The 18,774-nt window shown below is 48.7% G+C and overlaps 1 pseudogene; it reads right to left on the reverse strand.

Annotated features, from left to right (window-relative positions):
• Positions 1 to 12,992: 12,992 nt before the first annotated feature.
• Positions 12,993 to 14,888, reverse strand: LOC136550733 (cytochrome P450 93G2-like; annotated as a pseudogene).
• Between the last annotated feature and the right edge of the window lie 3,886 nt (positions 14,889 to 18,774).

Below are 18,774 nucleotides of genomic sequence, written 5' to 3' on the forward strand. Positions count from 1 at the left end.
TTAGTGATGGCTTGATCCAGGACAAAGTCATCGCTGAATGGAGAGTTCCGGGCGAGCATCGGGTTCCGGCCCTGGGTCCTGGTGAGATTGTCCTTTTGTCTCTTTTGTCCGCGCTGGCCTCTGTCTCCCTGCTTCTGCCTTCCTTCATCAGTTTCTTGGGTATTTCGGGGTTAGTTTGAACCATCTAACCCCCAATGCCGTTCTCCATCTTTCTGTTTTTGTCCATCTTTGTGAAGCTTTCCTTGGATTCCTCCTCTCTATCTCTTTTTTCGTTTTTTCTTTCGCCTGAAACCTCAACCCCCGCCGTGAGGAAACCAGTGTCCTTGGCGGTTGCGGGATTCAGTTTCGCCAGGGTCTTAAAATCAAGTTTTTTGATTATGACCTGGTCGATTCTGTCAAGGATTGGCGCGCCGAGTGGTTCTATGCTGCCAATTTGGATCCCTTCTCTTGTTGTCCACTCTGGATCCGGTCCTGTGGCGAACGACCGGTGGACAAAAAGCTTGAGTCTCCTGCTTGAAATTCAGGCGATCCAACCTCTCCTTGATAGGATTAGTACGCTAAAACAGCAAGGATTGACCGGCTTTGGTATTGTCTCAAGTTTTCTTCGTCGTCGGGTTCAGCCCTTGAAAGAGCGGGGACATCTCGGCTTTGAGTATTATTCGGGGGCTGGAGGATTCTTCGCGCATGTCCCCTGCTCTTGAGCTGACCGGTGAGGAGGTACTCGAGCGTCTCCAGAAAATGCTGAAAGGAGTGAGCGTCATTCCTCCTGCCGTCCTTGAGTACTCTCGGCCAGCAACCCGCCACCAGCTGTGAGTTGTCTATCCTCCTTTTTTTCTTTTTATTTGAGTTCTTTGTGTACTCTTTCTGCGTCCGTTCTTGCTTAGTTCTTCTTTGTCTTGGTGTTTTGTCTTTTCTTTGTAGGCTTGGTCGGAACTTTGTCGATCCGATCCGCCTTGATGTTCTCCCTGCTGTGGCGGAGGCTGGGGATCATCCAGCCGGTACTTCTGTAATTATAAGTCTCAAACTTTTACAGCCCTTCCTGGGGTATCTTTCGGGTCTGATGATTTATATGAAGAGTATGTTCCTCGTCTAGTCCCTCGTGGACCTCGCAGCGTCCCGAAGAGGGGGCGGATGACGGGTCTTCATCTGGCTTGCCTGTCTCCAAGAAGCCTCGTAAACCAAGTACTCCTTCAGGTACTCCAGTTGTGCTAGCATGCTCTTAGGTGAGCACATTAGTACTATCTTTGTTCTTTTATTTTCATGTCTCTCTCTTGAACCGAGTACTTTTCATCTCTTTTCAGCGGGTGCTCTGGTTTCGCTGGCTGGGAAGAAGAGGATGATGAAGTTCCCCTCATCATGCGGCGGTGAGTTGTTTTTCATATTCTTGTCGCATTGAATTTTTCCTCTTTGTTTTTAATTTAGTCTTGAACTTTTTTGAAGTAATCGGAGGTCGGGTGTGAGTTCTTCCGAGGCTCCGCGCCGACTTCTTCCGAAGCTCGGGGTCGAGTTCTTTGGTTGCCTCTGCCCCGAGCGTACTGCTCCTCCGGTGCGGAGTTCTTCCACGGCTCCAGCTCCGGCTTCTTCGTGGCTCCGTTGTCGGCTGTCCCGCTCCCGTCGGGGGCGGGGACGTCTTCGCCGTCGTGGTTCCCCCTGCGAGGCCTTCTCTTGGCTTCGCAAGAAAAAAGTAGTCGGGTGAGTAGATTCTTGCTTCATCTTTTGGCTTTTATCTTCCTTCCTCTGGTTCTTATTGGTGCTTCCTTTTATCACTTTTCAGTGCTTCGTCTTCTCTAATTTCTCATCGACTTCTCTGCTTGCCGTGCCAACGAGTTCTGAGCCTCGAGACTCACAACTTCTGTTGATGAAGTCGCGGCGGGGGCTTCAGAGCTACCTGGCGGAGTGCGGGCTTGGTCGCTCCGGAGGTAACTGTGGCCGTCGCGCCGGGTTCTTCTGGGGTTTGGCTCCGGCTTCCCTGGAGGTTGCTCTGGTCGCTCCTGCTTCGCCCCAGCCGGCTTCTCTTTCCCCTTCTTTTGCCCCGGCGGCCCTCCTGTCCGATGACGTGGTGCAACAGTTCGATGCCACTCATCGGTTATCGGAGCTGACCGCAGCCTGGGGGAGCTTGTCGACCCTCGCGACTTCTTTTGGTGAAAAGCTCCAGGTAATTTTACTGCCACTTTCTTTTGCATGCTTGTTTTTCTTCTATCCTTACGCCGTTTCTCTTTGCCTCTTTCTGCTCAGTCTTTTTCTCGTGATCATTCTGGCTTCTTTTTCTCATCTGAAAATGAGAGGAAGTTGTCTTCGGAGGTGGACGCTCTGAAAGCCGATCTTGACCTTCTCCGGGCTGAGTTGGAGACGGAGCCATTGCACCAAAAGGAGGAGAAAGCCCTTCGCGCCCGGGTGTGGAGACGGAGAAACAGAGAGATGCTGCGGTGGAGTCTGCGAAGAATGAAGCAAAGGTGCCGCGGGTTCTGCTGTTTCTTCTTGTATTTTGACTTCTTTTTTGCTGACTTGTTCTTTGGTGTTCTGTCTAGCTCTCCGAGTTGAGAACAAAAGCTCTCGGAGAGTATTGATGAAATGAAGGCCCTTGTCCGTTCTAGTCATAATAGAGCTGAGGAGGTAAATACTCATGCTGAGGAAGAACTCGCCCTTGCTAGGCTGATTAGGCGTGGAGCTGACAGAGATCTTGTGCAGGCCCAAAAAACCATTGAAGGCTTGTGGGAAGCTGGCGACGGCTACCGAGAATTGGAATGCCTTGTGGAAATCTTTTCGTTCGGTGGCCGATGTCCTCCGGACTCAGCGGATGACGGGCAATCTTGGGCGCAGTTCATTCCCCGGATTCCGACTCGTTTCCAAGAGTTCGCGAAGAGGTGCCCAAGTATGTACCAAAATGTGCTGGCCCAGGTCCGGGTCCTTGCTCCAGAAGCGCCTCTCTCCAAGATAGCGGAAGAAGCTGAAAGCCAAGAATATCTTGACGCCGTTGAAAGGATGGAGCCTGAGGTCGAAGATCTAGCCAGTAGGGTTGTAGATAGTCTAAATATTGAATTTCCCTTCTGATGACAAGCCTGACTCGTTGAGCATCCCTTGTAATATTACACTCCTTTTTAAATGAAGATTCTTTATCTTGTTGATGTATTCTTTTGGGTGCGGTTGAAGTTATTTGACTTGCTGAGTACCTTGTCTGTTTCCCGTCTCTGCTCGCGAAACCTCTGTGTTATTCTGACGGGCCCCTGATTTGTCGAGTACTTTTTTTTTCTTCCTTGTGATTCGTCGAGTGCTTTGTCCGTGCTATGACTTGTTAGATGTAGATCTTGTGTTAACAACCTTTCGCCTGCACTATGTAAAACGACTCGGTATAGAAAGTTTGAAACTTCGGTGTCCGAGTGCTTTCTTGAGTGCTTGTGCTTTTGAGAAAAAATTCCTATCTGGATGTAGCCCCCGAGCCTCTTGCTTTTCGGAACGAAGTGCTGGAGGGTCTTTTGAAGTTAAATTTCGGTCGATTGATTTGCTTTTTTTGTTAGCTTTTAGCTACCCTCATCGGCGAGCTCAAGCGTCCTTTTCGGCTATTTTGCTTTCGGCCGGAATGCTCAGGCATGTTTTCAGCATTTTGCTTTTTGTTTCGGGTGTTAGCTTTTAGCTACCCTCATCGGCGAGCTCAAGCGTCTTTTCAGCTATTTTGCTCTCCGGCCGGAAATGCTCAGGCATGTTTTCAGCCATTTTGCTTTTTGTTTCGGGTGTTAGCTTTAGCTACCCTCATCGGTGGGCTCAAAGCGTCTTTTCAGCTATTTTGCTCTCGGCCGGGATGCTCAGGCATGTTTTCAGCCATTTTGCTTTTTGTTTCGGGTGTTAGCTTTTAGCTACCCTCCATCGGCGGGCTCAAGCATCTTTCGCTATTGCTCTCGGCCGGGATGCTCAGGCATGTTTTCAAGCCATTTTGCTTTTTGTTTTCGGGTGTTAGCTTTTGGCTACCCTCATCGGCGGGCTCAAGCATCTTTTCAGCTATTTTGCTCTCGGCCGGGATGCTCAGGCATGTTTTCAGCCATTTTGCTTTTGTTTCGGGTGTTAGCTTTTGGCTACCCTCATCGGGCGGGCTCAAGCGTCTTTTCAGCTATTTTGCTCTCGGCCGGGATGCTCAAGCATGTTTCAGCCATTTTGCTTTTGTTTTCGGGTGTTAGCTTTTGGCTACCCTCATCGGGCGGGGCTCAAGCGTCTTTCAGCTATTTTGCTCTCGGCCGGGATGCTCAGGCAATGTTTTCAGCCATTTGCTTTTTGTTTCGGGTGTTAGCTTTTAGGCTACCCTCATCGGCGGGCTCAAGCGTCTTTTCAGCTATTTTGCTCTCGGCCGGGATGCTCAGGCATGTTTTCAGCCATTTTGGCTTTTTGTTTCGGAGAACAACTCGTTGGAAGTCATGACAAGACATGCTGTGGATGAATATCATCTTTATTGATTCATGAGTATAAACTAATACATATGTTTTTGAATAGTATTGTCTTTCGTTGATTGTGAACGTAGGTCCTTTGTGGCTTGCATGTCTGCTTTTCCCTGAGTTGTTTTTACACATGGAATTTTCTTAGCTGGCTCATGTGCCATGTATTGCTGACTTCTTTTCCATCTTCGGTCATTAACTTGTATGTGCCGGGTCCGGTGATTTTTGTGACAATGAACGGGCCTTCCCAAGGACTGAGTAGCTTATGTCGTCCATCAGTCTTTTGTATTCTTCTTAGCACTAAGTCTCCAACTTGTAGTGATCGAGGTTGGGTACTCTTGTTGTAGTGCCGTCTTAAACCTTGTAGGTATCTAGCTGATTGGAGGGTAGCGTTTATTCTGATTTCTTCTGAACTGTCGAGTTCTAATCTCCTTGTGTGTTCTGCTTCTCCTTCATCATATTGTTCTATTTTTGGGGATGTCCAGATCAAATCGGCGGGTAGTACGGCCTCTGACCCGTAAACTAGGAAAAAAGGTGAGTGGCCTGTTGCTCTGCTTATTTGAGTTCGTAGCCCCCATACTACTTTCGGTAGTTCTTCAATCCATTTGGACCCATAGTCCATTAGTTCTTCGTATAACCTTGGTTTTAATCCGGCTAGTATGAGTCCATTAGCTCTTTCTACTTGTCCGTTGGCTTCTGGATGTGCAACAGACGCATAGTCTATGCTGAAACCACAGTCTCGTGCCCAGCTTTTAAATTCTGTAGCTGTGAAGGGGGAGCCTAGATCTGTGATGATTCGATTTGGCATGCCGAAACGGTGCATAATGTCTTGGATGAACTCGACTGCTTTGGTTGCGCTGTATTTCGCGAGTGGTTTGTATTCAATCCACTTAGTAAACTTGTCAACTGCCACAAAGATGTACTCGAAACCGCCTTTTGCCTTTTTCAAGGGTCCTACTTGATCTAGCCCCCAGCAGGAAAAAGGCCAAGCGGGTGGTATGCAGATAAGATTGTGAGCTGGTACATGGGCTTGTCTTGCAAACATTTGGCAACCTTTGCATTTTCTGACAAGCTCTTCTGCGTCTTTCAAAGCGGTTGGCCAGTAGAATCCGGTGCGAAATGCTTTGCCAACCAGTGTCCTTGAAGCGGCATGATTTCCGCAGCAACCTGAGTGTATTTCGTCTAGGATCTCTTTTCCTTCTTGAAACGAAACACATTTTAGGAGTACTCCTGATGATGCTGCTCTTCTGTAAAGTTTATCTCCTACTAGAACGTAGTTTTTGCTTCTGCGAACAACTTGGGTGGCTTCTGCCTTATCTGCTGGTAATTTGTTTTCTTTGATATAGTCGATGAAAACTTGAGTCCATGAAGTGTTGATTATCAATATCTGAACGCCTTTAGCCTGAATTTCATGTGTTGTTTCACCGGGTTGTTTGATAGAAGGAACTGATAGCTCTTCTATGAACACGCCGGGTGGAACCTTTGCCCTGTCTGATCCGAGTTTGGCAAGGACATCCGCTGCAATGTTGGAATCGCGTAAAACGTGTAAAATTTCTAATCCTTGGAAGTGTTTTTCAAGTTTTCGTATTTCAGCACAATAAGCACCCATGTTTTCTTTGGTGCAGTCCCAATCTTTGTTGACTTGGTTGATGACCACTGCTGAGTCGCCGTATACGAGTAATCTTTTTATTCCGAGGGTAATCGCGACTCGTAGCCCGTGGATGAGGGCTTCATATTCTGCTTCGTTATTTGTAGCTTGCCATAATATCTGAAGGACGTACTTGAGTTGTTTTCCTTCTGGAGAAATGAGGAGAACGCCTGCACCGGCCCCGCCTAGTTTGAGTGATCCATCAAAGTACATCTTCCAATGGTCGAGGATGGTATCTGATAAGGGCTGTTGAATCTCTGTCCATTCGGCCACGAAATCGGCGAGGGCTTGAGATTTGATTGCTTTCCGTGGGGTGAAATTGATGTCCAGAGCTCCAATTTCAACTGCCCATTTGGATATGCGCCCTGTGGCGTCTTTATTGTGTAGGATATCTCCGAGTGGAAAATCTGTCGCTACGGTAATCTTGTGGCTTTCGAAATAGTGGCGAAGCTTCCGAGAGGTAATGAGTAAAGCGTAGAGTAGTTTTTGTACATGTGGGTACCGGATTTTGGATTCTGACAGTACTTCGCTGATGTAGTATACTGGACGTTGCACTTTATACGCGCGCCCTTGTTCTTCTCTTTCTATGACTATTGCTGTGCTGATTACGGTGGGAGTTGCCGCGATATATAGCATCATATCTTCATCTTTCTTTGGAGGTGTCAGGATAGGCGATGAAGTGAGGTATTCTTTAAGTTTTTTGAAAGCTTCGTCGGCTTCTGTTGTCCACTCGAACTTGTCTGTCTTCTTTAGTAGTTTAAAGAAAGGTAACCCCTTTTCGCCGAGTCTTGATATGAAACGGTTGAGGGCCGCCATGCATCCTGTTAGTTTCTGCACATCTTTGACACTTCTAGGTGGGCCCATTTCTGTTATAGCTCGAATTTGCTTGGTGCTGGCTTCAATCCCGCGCTGACTGACCAAGAATCCGAGTAGTTGTCCTGAGGGAACTCCAAATACACATTTGTTTGGATTCAATTTCCATCTCCATTTCTTCAAGTTTTCGAAAGTTTGCTTTAGATCTTCAATTAGAGTGTCTGGGTTTTTTGTTTTCACTACCACATCGTCCACGTATGCCTCCACATTTTCACCGATTTGATTCCCAAGGCAAGTCTGGATAGCTCTTTGGTACGTGGCGCCAGCGTTTTTTAGTCCAAACGACATGGTCTTGTAGCAGTAGGCACCAAACGGGGTGATGAAAGATGTCTTGCTCTGGTCTTCTTCTTTTAGTGCGATCTGGTGATATCCTGAATAGCAATCGAGAAAAGATAATAACGCAGATCCTGCTGTCGAGTCAACTATCTGGTCAATGCGTGGTAGCCCGAACGGATCTTTTGGGCAATGTTTGTTGAGATCTGTGTAATCGACGCACATACGCCACTCGTCCGTGTTTTTCTTCTGTACAAGGACCGGGTTTGCTAGCCAGTCTGGATGTAGGATCTCCTTGATGAACCCGGCTGCCATCAGTTTTGTTATTTCCTTTTTAATTGCCGCCTTCTTGTCGGGTGAGAATCGTCGTAGCCGCTGTTTTACAGGTTTGGAGCTTTTGTTGACATCAATTCTGTGCTCAGCCAACTCTCTTGGGACTCCTGGCATGTCGGCTGGCTTCCAAGCGAAGATATCTTTGTTGTCCCGAAGAAAGTTGGTGAGCGCGAGTTCCTATTTTTCCGAGAGGTGAGCACTGATGGTTGCTGTCTTGGAGGTGTCGCCCGTGCCTAAGTCGATTTGCTTGACGTCGGCTTCTTTTGGTGGTGCGATGATACTGGGTCTTTTAGCTGGTATTTCTAATTCTTCTTGGTTTGTTTCTGCCGCGATTGTGGCTATTTCTTTTCTTCCATTGTCAGCTTGTGCTTTGGCTGCAATTTGGATTGCCTGAACGTCGCAGTCAAAAGCGCGCTTTAAATCGCTTCGAAGAGAAAGGATACCGTGGGGTCCTGGCATCTTAAGTAGTAAGTACGGATAATGTGGTATTGCCATGAATTTGGCCAGTGCCGGACGTCCTAGGATTGCATGATATGATGAATCGAAGTCGGCGACTTCGAATTTGATAAACTCTGTTCGGTAGTTTGAAGGAGTTCCGAAGGTAACAGGTAAAGTAATTTGTCCGAGTGGCATGGCTGCTTTGCCGGGTACTATTCCGTAAAAAGGTGTGCTTGTTGGTGTAATCATCCCGGCGAGTTGTAGTCCCATTTTTCTCAGTGTTTCTGAAAAGATGATGTTAAGCCCAGCTCCTCCATCGATTAGTACTTTGGTGACAGTCATACCAGCTATAGTTGGATCCAGAACCAATGGATAATGGCCTGCGTTTCCCACGCTAGTCCACTGGTCTTCCCTGGTGAATTGGATAGGATACTGTGACCAATTGAGGTATCTTGGTGTAGCCGGTTCTGCTGTCATAATGGTCCGTAGTGCTAGTTTTTCTTGATGTTTGCTTCTGCAATCCGGAGCCCCTGAGAAAATCACTGCTACCGTTCCCCTAGGTTTTTGGAATCCTTTGTCCTCGTGGTCGTCTCCTTCTCTTTTCTGATTGTCTTCTTTGGTGTCTTCCTTACTATTTTTTCTTGTGTATTGATCTTTGAAAGTATAGCAATTTCCAATGGTGTGTCTCCCATTAGGGTGCAATGGGCAACGTATGTTTTCAATGTCATCATATCTTCTGGGTTTGGTAAACTTCTTTGATTTGTCGGCCATTGCCACAGTATTGTCTGGTCTACGTTTTCTTTCTTGATGTCTGCTATTTCGATGATTTTGCCTGTCCGAGTTGTCCTGGTTGTTTCTGTCCGGGAATCTTTCTCGGGTTTTTTCTTCTGCGGTAATCATTTTTTCTACTGTTCGTCTGAATTCCTCATTGTTTCTCGGATTTTCTTTGCAGAAGTCTTGAAATTGCCACCTAGCCATGATTCCGTGAGAGAAAGCTTCAATTACTTCTCGTTCGGTTATGTCATGCACTTGGGCTCGTAGTTCGCCGAATCGTCGATAATAATTTCTGAGACTTTCACCTCCCTTTTGCTTGAGTCCTTTTAATTCCGCATGGGTGATTGGATGTGTAATGATTCCTGCAAAATTCTCACAAAAAGCTCTTTGCAAATCCTCCCAATTTCTGATAGATCCTGGGTTCAGTTTGTCGAACCATTGGAGAGGCATGGCTTCCAGTGCCATGGGAAAGAACAGGGTTTTGATATCGTCATCTCCTCCGGCTAGTTCGATTGATTGTGAATATATTCTGAGCCATTGCCTTGGTTCAGTTTTGCCATCATACTTGGAGTGGTTAGATGGTTTGAATTTGTGAGGTAATCGTGCCATTGCAAGCCTGTTTGCGAAGCAGGGGAATCTGTCGTGTGTCTTGGTTTCTCTGAATTCGGATTCGGCACCTTCTTCTGGCCAGCTGTCGTTTTGACGGGAATAATCTTGCGAGATTGTCTGGGTAGGTACCCTACTCCTAGTCTTCCTTGGTTGTTCAAATCGGTGGCTCTGATTATGTTCCTTCCTACTTCCTTCGTCACGGCTTCCACTCGGCCCAAGTCTTTCGAAAGCGGATTTCCTTTGATTTTGATCTTCTTGCCTGCGGGTTGTTGATCTTGCGGGTAGTCTTGATCGAGCTCTCTCTTCATGCGTTTTCGGGATCGTCGATCGGAGCAAGTCCTGGAGCTGTTCATACTTCTCACTGGGGTGTGAAGTTTTTCCGAGTTCTTCTAATGCTTCTCGAATCTTATCGTAAGGTGTATTCGCCGTGCGTCTCCCCTCTACTTCTCGTTGCGATTTTCTTTTGTCGTACTCAGCCAATTCTGACTCGTATCTGATCCAAGCTTCCTTGCGCTGCCTAGCACGGTGCTGACGCCCTTGCTTTAACTTGTTTTTTCTTTCTCTAGCATGTTTCTGACTATCTGTTTCTCCGTCGTAGCCTTGGGCAAAAGGTGATATGTTGGATTCTGATTCATCTGATGATCTGACATCGGGTGCTTCTGGGGGATTTAGTGGTGACCGCGGTCGTCGGACCATGAGCACTTCTCGCGCATGAGTCGCTCTGTTATTGGCGTTAGCTTTCATGCTGTCAGAGTTGCTAATGACTTTAGTGGATGCCTCGGTGTCGTAGATCGAGTCTCCTTCTTGGTAGGGTAGAATTGCTGTCGTCGTCGTGCCGACTAGTTGGGTACTGCTGTCCTCAGGAACAGAACCTGGCCAATGAATGATGCAGTCTTGGGATGTTATTGTTAGCACGAGGCCCTCCTGAGCTCCTGTCAGTGGTATCCCGCATCTTGGATTGAAAGATCTTTCGAACTGTCCTTGATAGGATTTTGCCATGTTGTCGAGCCCAAATGGAAAAGAACTCGTCTTTTTGGAAGAATTCTGAGGGCAATCCGAGTTGTTTTGGGATGTGCTCTGGAATCTTGCCAAAAAAGAACGCGGATTCTTGAAAGCACTCGGATAAAACTTCGCCTTGATGTTTGAATTCGAATCGGATACGAGTGGTCGCGAAATCTGATTTGAATCGGATACTGTGAGCTGTGCGAATCTTCTGGTGAGCTGATCCGTTGTATTTGGTGAAGTATGAAATTCTTTATGATGATCTGGATCTTTGAGGAGATGGCCCTGAAGCTTGCCGTTGTTGTCCGCCTCGCAGATCCATGAGCCGAAGATGAAAGTTGATTCCGTTGGGAAGATTATGTTGTCGAGGTCCATCGAATTCTTGGATGCAAAGTCGCCGAACTCCCCTACCTGGCGCGCCAGCTGTCGATGTTTTACCACCGATAGCCTGCCACGGGGGTACCCGGGGCAGTATGTTCGGGCTTCGGCGTATGCTGAACTCGATGGTTAACGCAAGACACAGTCGATTTATCCTGGTTCAGGCCCTCGATCGTAGATCGAGTAATAACCTTACGTCCAGTCGGCCTTAGCCTTTGCGTTGGATTGATTGTCCAGTGTTGTGTTGTACAATTGTTGTTGTCTTAGGAGCCCTGCCCTCCTTTATATAGTCAGGAGGCCAGAGTCCTAGTCGGTTTATAATGAGATATCCTAGTAGGATTGCTTAATAGTTATACTACTAAGATTACAGGGGAAGAATCCTAGTTGGACTAGATCTTCTCTGTCCTTTGCGGGGTATCCTATGGGTCCCGCATCGACAGAGCCCTCGGAGCCGGTTGAATGGACTCGAGAACTATGTGGATTGACCACTGAGAATCTGGAGTCGGTCACCATCTGACCTAAGCCGAATCCCCACAAACGGGATGCCGGGGCCCCACTCAGACTAACCCGTTAACAGCTCACCGAGCACCATGATTCGTTCATAAGGGAAAATAATGGCACGACGCAGCCCCTCCGTTTCTATCAGAAAAAACGCTTGACGGAAGACGATCACAAAAACAAGCTCGAGGAAAGTTGGACTCGCAAGAAGACCGAAAGCACGGTCACAGAACGATAGACCCCGAAGGGTCCAATCACAACGAAAGGGAATCGCCGTCCTCAGGACACGCCATGGGCGACGAAAGGAGGCCAAGGCCCTCAGAGTCCTCCCGTTCGGAAAAGCCTTCGAAGGAGAATTCTACTCCTCCGTAGGCTTGGGGGCTACTGTCGGGGACCAATACTAGGGTACCCGAAGAGGAGGAGCTAATAACCTATTAATATTGATTCATCCAAGCAGTCAAAAGCGTGACTACGGCTCCAACCGACCTCTGGGGAGCCTCTGGGGGCGGGCTCTGCCTCGCCCGACCCCGAGGCTGTGGGTTCCACCTCGCCTGACCCCGAGGCCACGGGCTCTGCCTCGCCCAACCTCTGGGGGCAGGCTCCGCCTCAGCCCGACACTGGGGCCACGGGCTCTGCCTCGCTCGACCCCAAGGTCGCGAGCTCTGCCTCGCCCGACATCGAAGCAGCGGGCTCTACCCCATCTGACCTTTGGGGGCGGGCTCCACCTCGCCCGACACCGAGGCCGCAGGATCCGCCTCACCCGACCTCTGGGGGTGGGCTCTGCCTCGCCTGAGACCGAGGCCACAGGCTCCGCCTCGCCCGATCCCAAGGTCGTGGGCTCCGCCTCGCCTGACCCCTCGGGTGCGGGCTCCGTCTCGCCCGACGGGGTCCCATACCGCCGCCAATCACTCTAGGTCTAGGCGTATGGGCCTAGGTCAAAACTCTGACACTAGAGAAGAGACTGGCACGCCTCAATGTAATCCGCGACCACGACGGGCCATACCTGAGGATTCACATCAAGAACAGCGTCGGGCGTACCGGTACTGTTCTGCCTAACCCTCGTACGAACACTGACAGGCACGTCGGTTCACCCCAACGTCCGCCAGGACGGAGTGGAGCGCCATGACCGGCAGATGACGCCTGCGCATGGCATTAGTGACGGACATGGCCGCGACATGGAGCTATCCATGTTGACATCTACAGGATCGGTGGGACCCGCATGAAGGAGAAGGACCCGGCGATCCTAAAGGACTTCTTCTCCCTCTCGTTCTTCCTCTTTCCTCCGCTATAACCCGTGCTTTTTCTTGGCCTATAATAGGAAATGCAGGGCGCCCCATTAGAGGGATCAAACAATCGAACTATCACGAACCCATCGGATCGACCCATCGAGGACCGATCAAGCCGAACCACGAGATAACAAACACACGAACACACGGCTGAGCAGCGACCGAACTCTCGACACCCGTTCATTTTTTTCCACCAGAGACTTGGGATCATTTCCCTCCCTCGCCCGTTTGTAACCTGTACTGCAAACTTTCAGTGCTAGTAATACGAGCAGCAGCGACGGACCGGACGTAGGGACATTCTGCCTGAACCAGTATAAACATTGTGTCCTCTAAGCACACCATCCAAGCCAGACGCGCAATACTAGAAATTTACTCGTCGATGATAACTCGAAACACCGACAGTTTATGATACTAAATAAATAACATCAGATTAATTACAAAATGTATTTTCATAATAAATTAATTTAAAGACATAACTGTGAATATTATTCATTAAAAACTTGGTTAAACATAAACTATTTTTCGTGACACGCAACTCATAGTTGCATTCTTTTCAAGACGGGAGATAGTATATACTGGTACAAGGCTAAAATTAAAATGACGGGAGGTAGTATATACTAGTACAAGGCTAAAATTAAAATAAAGTGTATTCCTAGCCCATAGTTTCTGCACTTTCATGCTTTTATTTCCCCCAAAAAAAGTTGTATTCCGAGGATCTGGTGAGGTGCTGTACGGAGGTAGGAGCTGCTAGGTAGCTGTTGCCGGCAGCGGGTTGAGGCGCGGTGTTGGGATGAGGACGAGATGGTGCTTCCGGGCGGTGACGAGCGCCGCTTCCTCCTCCATGTCCAAGGGCGGCGCCGTGGACTGGCCCTGCGGGATGGGCACCGCCCAGTGGAAGCACTGCACCAGCGCGGCGAGGAAGGCCGGCACGGCCTGCATGGCGAGGCCCATGCCGGGGCAGGCACGGCGGCCGCTCCCGAACGGCAAGAGCTGCATGTGCTGCCCCTTGGGGTCGACGCCTGCTCCGGCGCCGCCGGGCATGAAACGCTCCGGCCGGAACTCGAGGGGGTCCTCCCACCAGCCCGGGTCGCGGCCGATGGAGAAGATGTTGAAGAAGACGGAGGTCTTGGGCGGGATGACGTAGCCGCGGACGTGCACCGCCTCGATGGTCTCCCGCTGCGCGAACACGGCGGGAGGCTGCAGCCGCAGCGTCTCCTTGAAGACGGCCTGCAGGTAGGGCAGGTGCGGGACGTCCAGCTCCCCGACCAGGCGCGACGCGCCCACCACGGCGTCCAGCTCCGCACGCAGCTTGTCCATGCAGGCCGGGTGGTTGATGAGGTATGCCAGCATCCACTCCACGCTGGTGGCGGTGGTGTCGGAGCCGGCGGTGAGGATGTCGAGGACGAACGCCTTGATGTTCTCCCTGGTGAGCCTGACCTCGGAGTTCTTGTCCTCCGCCGCGTCCATGAGGATGTCCAGCAGGTCGTTGTTGTTGTTGTTGTTGTTGTGTGGTGGTGGTGGTGGTCTCCCCCTGCTCCTGCTGCCGTCTCCGACGCTTCTCCTCCTTGGCCGTGATCATGATCTCCAGCAGCGCGTCGAACTTGTCCCGCACCTCGCGCGTCCTCCGCGTGAGCCCCTGCAGGTCCCAGCCCCGGCAGAATCCCACGTAGTCCTCGATGTTGAAGGCCCCCACGACCTCGGCGACGCGCTTGGCGCAGTCCCTGGCCGCCTCCGTCATGTGTCCCGGCAGCGCGCTGGCCACCATGCGCATGATGGCGTTGTTGGACATGCTGATGAGGTGGCGGCTGACGTCGATGCGCTCACCCCTGGCTGCCGCCTGGCGCGCCGCCCCCAGCACGGCCGCCAGCTCGGCCTCCCGCACGGGGCGCAGCTGGTCGACGGTGCGCGGCCCCAGCAGCTCGGACATGCAGAGGCGCTTCATGAAGCGCCAGTGCGGGCCGTAGGGCGCGAAGGCGAAGCCGGCGTCGTCGTAGGCGAGGTGGCGCGTGACGACCGTGATCGGCCGCTCCGGGAAACTGGCCTCGTGCTTGAGAAGGTCCCGTGCGGCGTCCGCGGTGCCGACGACGACGCAGTGCGTGGAGGGGCCGAGGCGGAGGTAGACGAGGGGCCCGTAGCGCGCCACGATGCGGTCCAAGGCCCTGTGCGGCGGCGAGCGGATGAGGTGCAGGTGGCCGATGAGCGGGAGCGCCATCGGGCTCGGGGGCAGCCTGCTGTTACGGTTATTCCATCTCCATCTGGTGATGATGAGGGTGGAGAGCGCGAGGAGGAGGAGGAGCGGGACGCCGGCAGGCAGCAGGGCCACGGGGGCGACAGCTGCTGCTTCCATTTCTGGTCTGCTGGTCTGGGTAGCTAGTTCCGCCGTGCTTAGATTTATAGCAATGGATGGAGCATACTAGCAGTCGTTGTGCGTGCATGGACGCCGTTGTTTTATGTTAGACAAGTCGTAACGGTAGTGTCCGTAGCTAACAGTTCGCCGGTCGGCGTCAAGCGAAGTGGAGGGACTTATCTATTTATTTATTGCTAATAAATAATAAATAATGTTAAAATAAAGTAAGAAATTAAAGGACCAGCAGCGGCGTGGAGGAACGCAAGCCACCCTCTCCCAACCTGCCATCCCAATCATTCAACTGAACTGAAGCATGCCCCGTGCTCAGCTCTTAATAGATCTGTTTTTTTTAAAAAAAAACCTTTTAATAGATTCGTCTCGCAAATTAGTCTCCGTCTATGTAATTAATTTTATAATCAGTCCATGTTTAATACTCTAAATTAGTGTCAAACATTCGATGTGACATGGACTAAAAATTAGTCCCTGAAACAACTCGACATCGAAATCAGGGGATTGGATTGGGATGGGATTGCTACTACAGTACTTGGCCTAGCCCTGTATTTTTATTTTTTAATATTTTTTAACAAATATTCACATTTATACCCTTAGACCTCTTTGTTAGAAAATACCAATTCCAATAATCACGGCCTTTCTAAGAGTTTTTGTCGACGTTGTTTCCGACGAGACTTCGTTCATTGTCTGGTGCTTGCAATTTCAACATAGCCAGAGCCAGATCGACCGGTGCTCACGTTTTTGGGATATACTATATGTACGTGCTAGCGCTTTGATCTGTGGTCATTATTTACGCTAACAATAATACAATTGGGGAGCCTGAACGGCTCAGCTGCTTGGCGATACACAGAGGCAAAAATGAGGCATTGTATTATTGGTACATTTTATCACAATCTCCATGTCAGTTTCTATAAATGCATTTTCTATAAAAGAAGCTTTTATTACTTTTTCAAGAGCAATACATCAAGTTGATACACAATGCTTTGAAAAAAAACTACTTTTAGCCTCTGCTCTTCAAATACTAAGCCACGAGAGAGAAACCACGCACACTCTAGTGAGTATCGATCCAAAGACCAGAACACCACCCATTTCGCTCAGAAGATAACCTTCCACTTGTGCTTATGCCAATTGCTGCAAAGCCGTCACAACCAAATCCTGTAAATCTCGCCTCTAGAGGATAGCCCATGTACGAAGCTAGTGGATAACCAAGACAACAACAAAAAAAAAAAAAAACTACAAAGGCCTCCTAACCAAATTTCAAACATGTGTCGTCTTAGTCAAAAGCACATGTGTTTACTACCTTGCTGTTGGGTCGTGTGCTTGGACGCCGTTGTTAGACTGGTGTCCCTAGCTAGGTAGGAGACAGATCGCCGGTCGTCATGTGAATCGGAGTGGAAGGGATTATTATCTATTTATTTATTACTATATAATGCTAAAATATAGTGAGAGAGGGCAGGAGGAACGCATGCCGCCCTCTGCCATCTCTATCATTCAACTAAATAATGCCCCGTGCTTAACGCCTGCTCCCACGCACCACGCAGGGGTTTGGCTTCTTTCTCGTGCTTATACATATGTTTTGCTGATGTCATATACCGTTTGGAATGGAAGGATTAGAGCTCCCAATTCCTTTGAAAAGGTTTCCTTTGCTTAACAAAAACACAATGTTGACAGTAAAAATGCGCCAAAGTGCATGGTGGACTCCACCATTATGTTCTTGTTGATGGTCAGAAAATTAACATCATAAGTATATTTAGACCTAACAATTCATTAAGAATTTTGTTTGGTTACGTACATGAAGCCACGAACATTGGACAAGTTTCAGGCATATACTGAGTCGTCCCTGCATAGTATTGGGCAGATTCAGATTGTCTGGCTTGCTGCTTGTCTGGGGATTATATTTCAAGGGAGTTACGGAGGTTCGCATGTGCTTTTAGAAATTTTATTTGTCTGTGCTAATCGGCCGGAGACTCCAGCATATTTTAGGCTTGCAGCAGTGACCCAGAGTGAAGCCTGCTTGTGCGACAGGCGGCAAATTGAAGTGCAATCAGAAGAGCAGATAAGAGAATGATCATTACATAGCTACTGTCATGGTGCGATCGGAATCGTGCTAGTCAGTCGATCGGATTGCGCAAAGCTTGCTCACTGTCATATTACTCATTACTCATGTTTAAGATGGCACTCAGTTTGAACAGAATCAGCGAGTTGAAGAAAACAGCTGCATACCTTAAAAGTCAATGGCAGATAGAGAAGGAAACTGGAAAGAAAAAAAAAGCTGCAGCATGGGAAGAAGAAGAAGAACTTATATAGTGCCACAAAGTATATCATATAATAAAAAGTTGATAACATGGATGGTTTCTCTAGAGTGGTAGTTTCATGATGAAGAAAAAGGATTGCGGTAAGTTTCAAGATGTTGCGCTTTGCGGCTCGTACATCGAGAGGAAAAAAACTGAGCTATGCATCATCCAAAGAGCTGACAGCAGCGGAAAAACTGTGAAACAAGTGCTCGTTGCGATACAGCAGGCGAGTTTAGAAGCACGGAAATGAGATGAAACAAAGCAGCTATATAGTTTAAAAGTCCATGGGAGCTAGAAGGAATGGAAAAAATGGTAGAACAAATCGGCGAGTTGAACAAAGTCGTAGTTGCATAGCTTAAAAGTCAATGGCAGCTATATATATAGTTTAAAGCTACGGCATGCCAGAGCATGGGTTATTTTACTAGCTTTGGTACGCAGTTTCGACTTCACATGGTGCAGAAAAAAAGGTTCTACATCAAGAAGAAACTCCAGTTTCTAATCTTGACTTTCGTTCTCGGGATGCTTATGAAGTCCTAGCCCCTCCCCAGATTTTCAAAACTTTCATGGCACATGGATCTGGCGGACAAAGGTGCCAAACAAAGTCAAGATTTTTGCGTGGTTATTCTGATAAAGTTCTTCGAGTGTAGATCAGTGGGTAATACTTAGTTTAATGGGAGACTTTAGTGATATACCTCACGTCGAGCATAGTCACAGCCATGGCGCCGCCGACGAGGTAGCTGCGACGTGGAGACGTGGTACAGTGACGGCAGCGAAATCGATGGCGCTTTCCGTCGCTTACAGCACGCCCTTCTAGATCGAACTAGAGTTAGGATACGGTGGGGCGCTGGCGGCTACGGTGAACATCATGTCTCGAGCCTCAGCCCCCACCTCCTATTTATTGAGCTGCGCGATGGGGCCCATCAGCCAGAAGAACGGCTGGGCGCTCCCGATCAGGACGCGGATCAAGGGCCCAATTGGCCGTTGGGCCAAGTTGGTGGAGATCAATCCTAACATTCTCCCCCTTGATCTCAGCTTATGACTTAAACTTGACTTATTTTATCTTTTTTCATTCCATCACAGATCAGTGCATAGAGCGTGCCTCATCGTTACGGTATGCTGCCATTAGATTTAACATCTACAATGCAACTCTCTGTTTTGAAACAGATTCTCAACTAGGCCCTTAGTATCTAGAAATAATAGGATTTTCCATAAACCCATGTCGATTGTGTGTTCTCTGAACGTACTGGGTGGTTAGCCTTTGTTAAACGGATCCACAAGTACTTGCTTGGTACTTATATGCTCAATGCTTTCAAAATTATTCTGGATTTTCTCCTTTACAACATATAACTTAGTGTCAATGTGTTTGGCAGCACACTTGACCTGTTGTCTTAGGAGTTACCTTACTTTAAATGGTTATTGCTGTTGTCTACCATTGTTAAATCCGGGTACAAATCCCCCTAACCTCTTTTGCATGTTCCTTAAGTCTCATGTCAAGCTATACTATGGTATGTATTACTGATGACACCACAACTATTTCTTAGGAGCTTTTCCTCAATAATACTCCAACTTACGAGTGTTAGCAACTACT

Source organism: Miscanthus floridulus, chromosome 4, assembly GCF_019320115.1.
Source record: "Miscanthus floridulus cultivar M001 chromosome 4, ASM1932011v1, whole genome shotgun sequence".
Lineage (NCBI taxonomy): Eukaryota > Viridiplantae > Streptophyta > Magnoliopsida > Poales > Poaceae > Miscanthus > Miscanthus floridulus.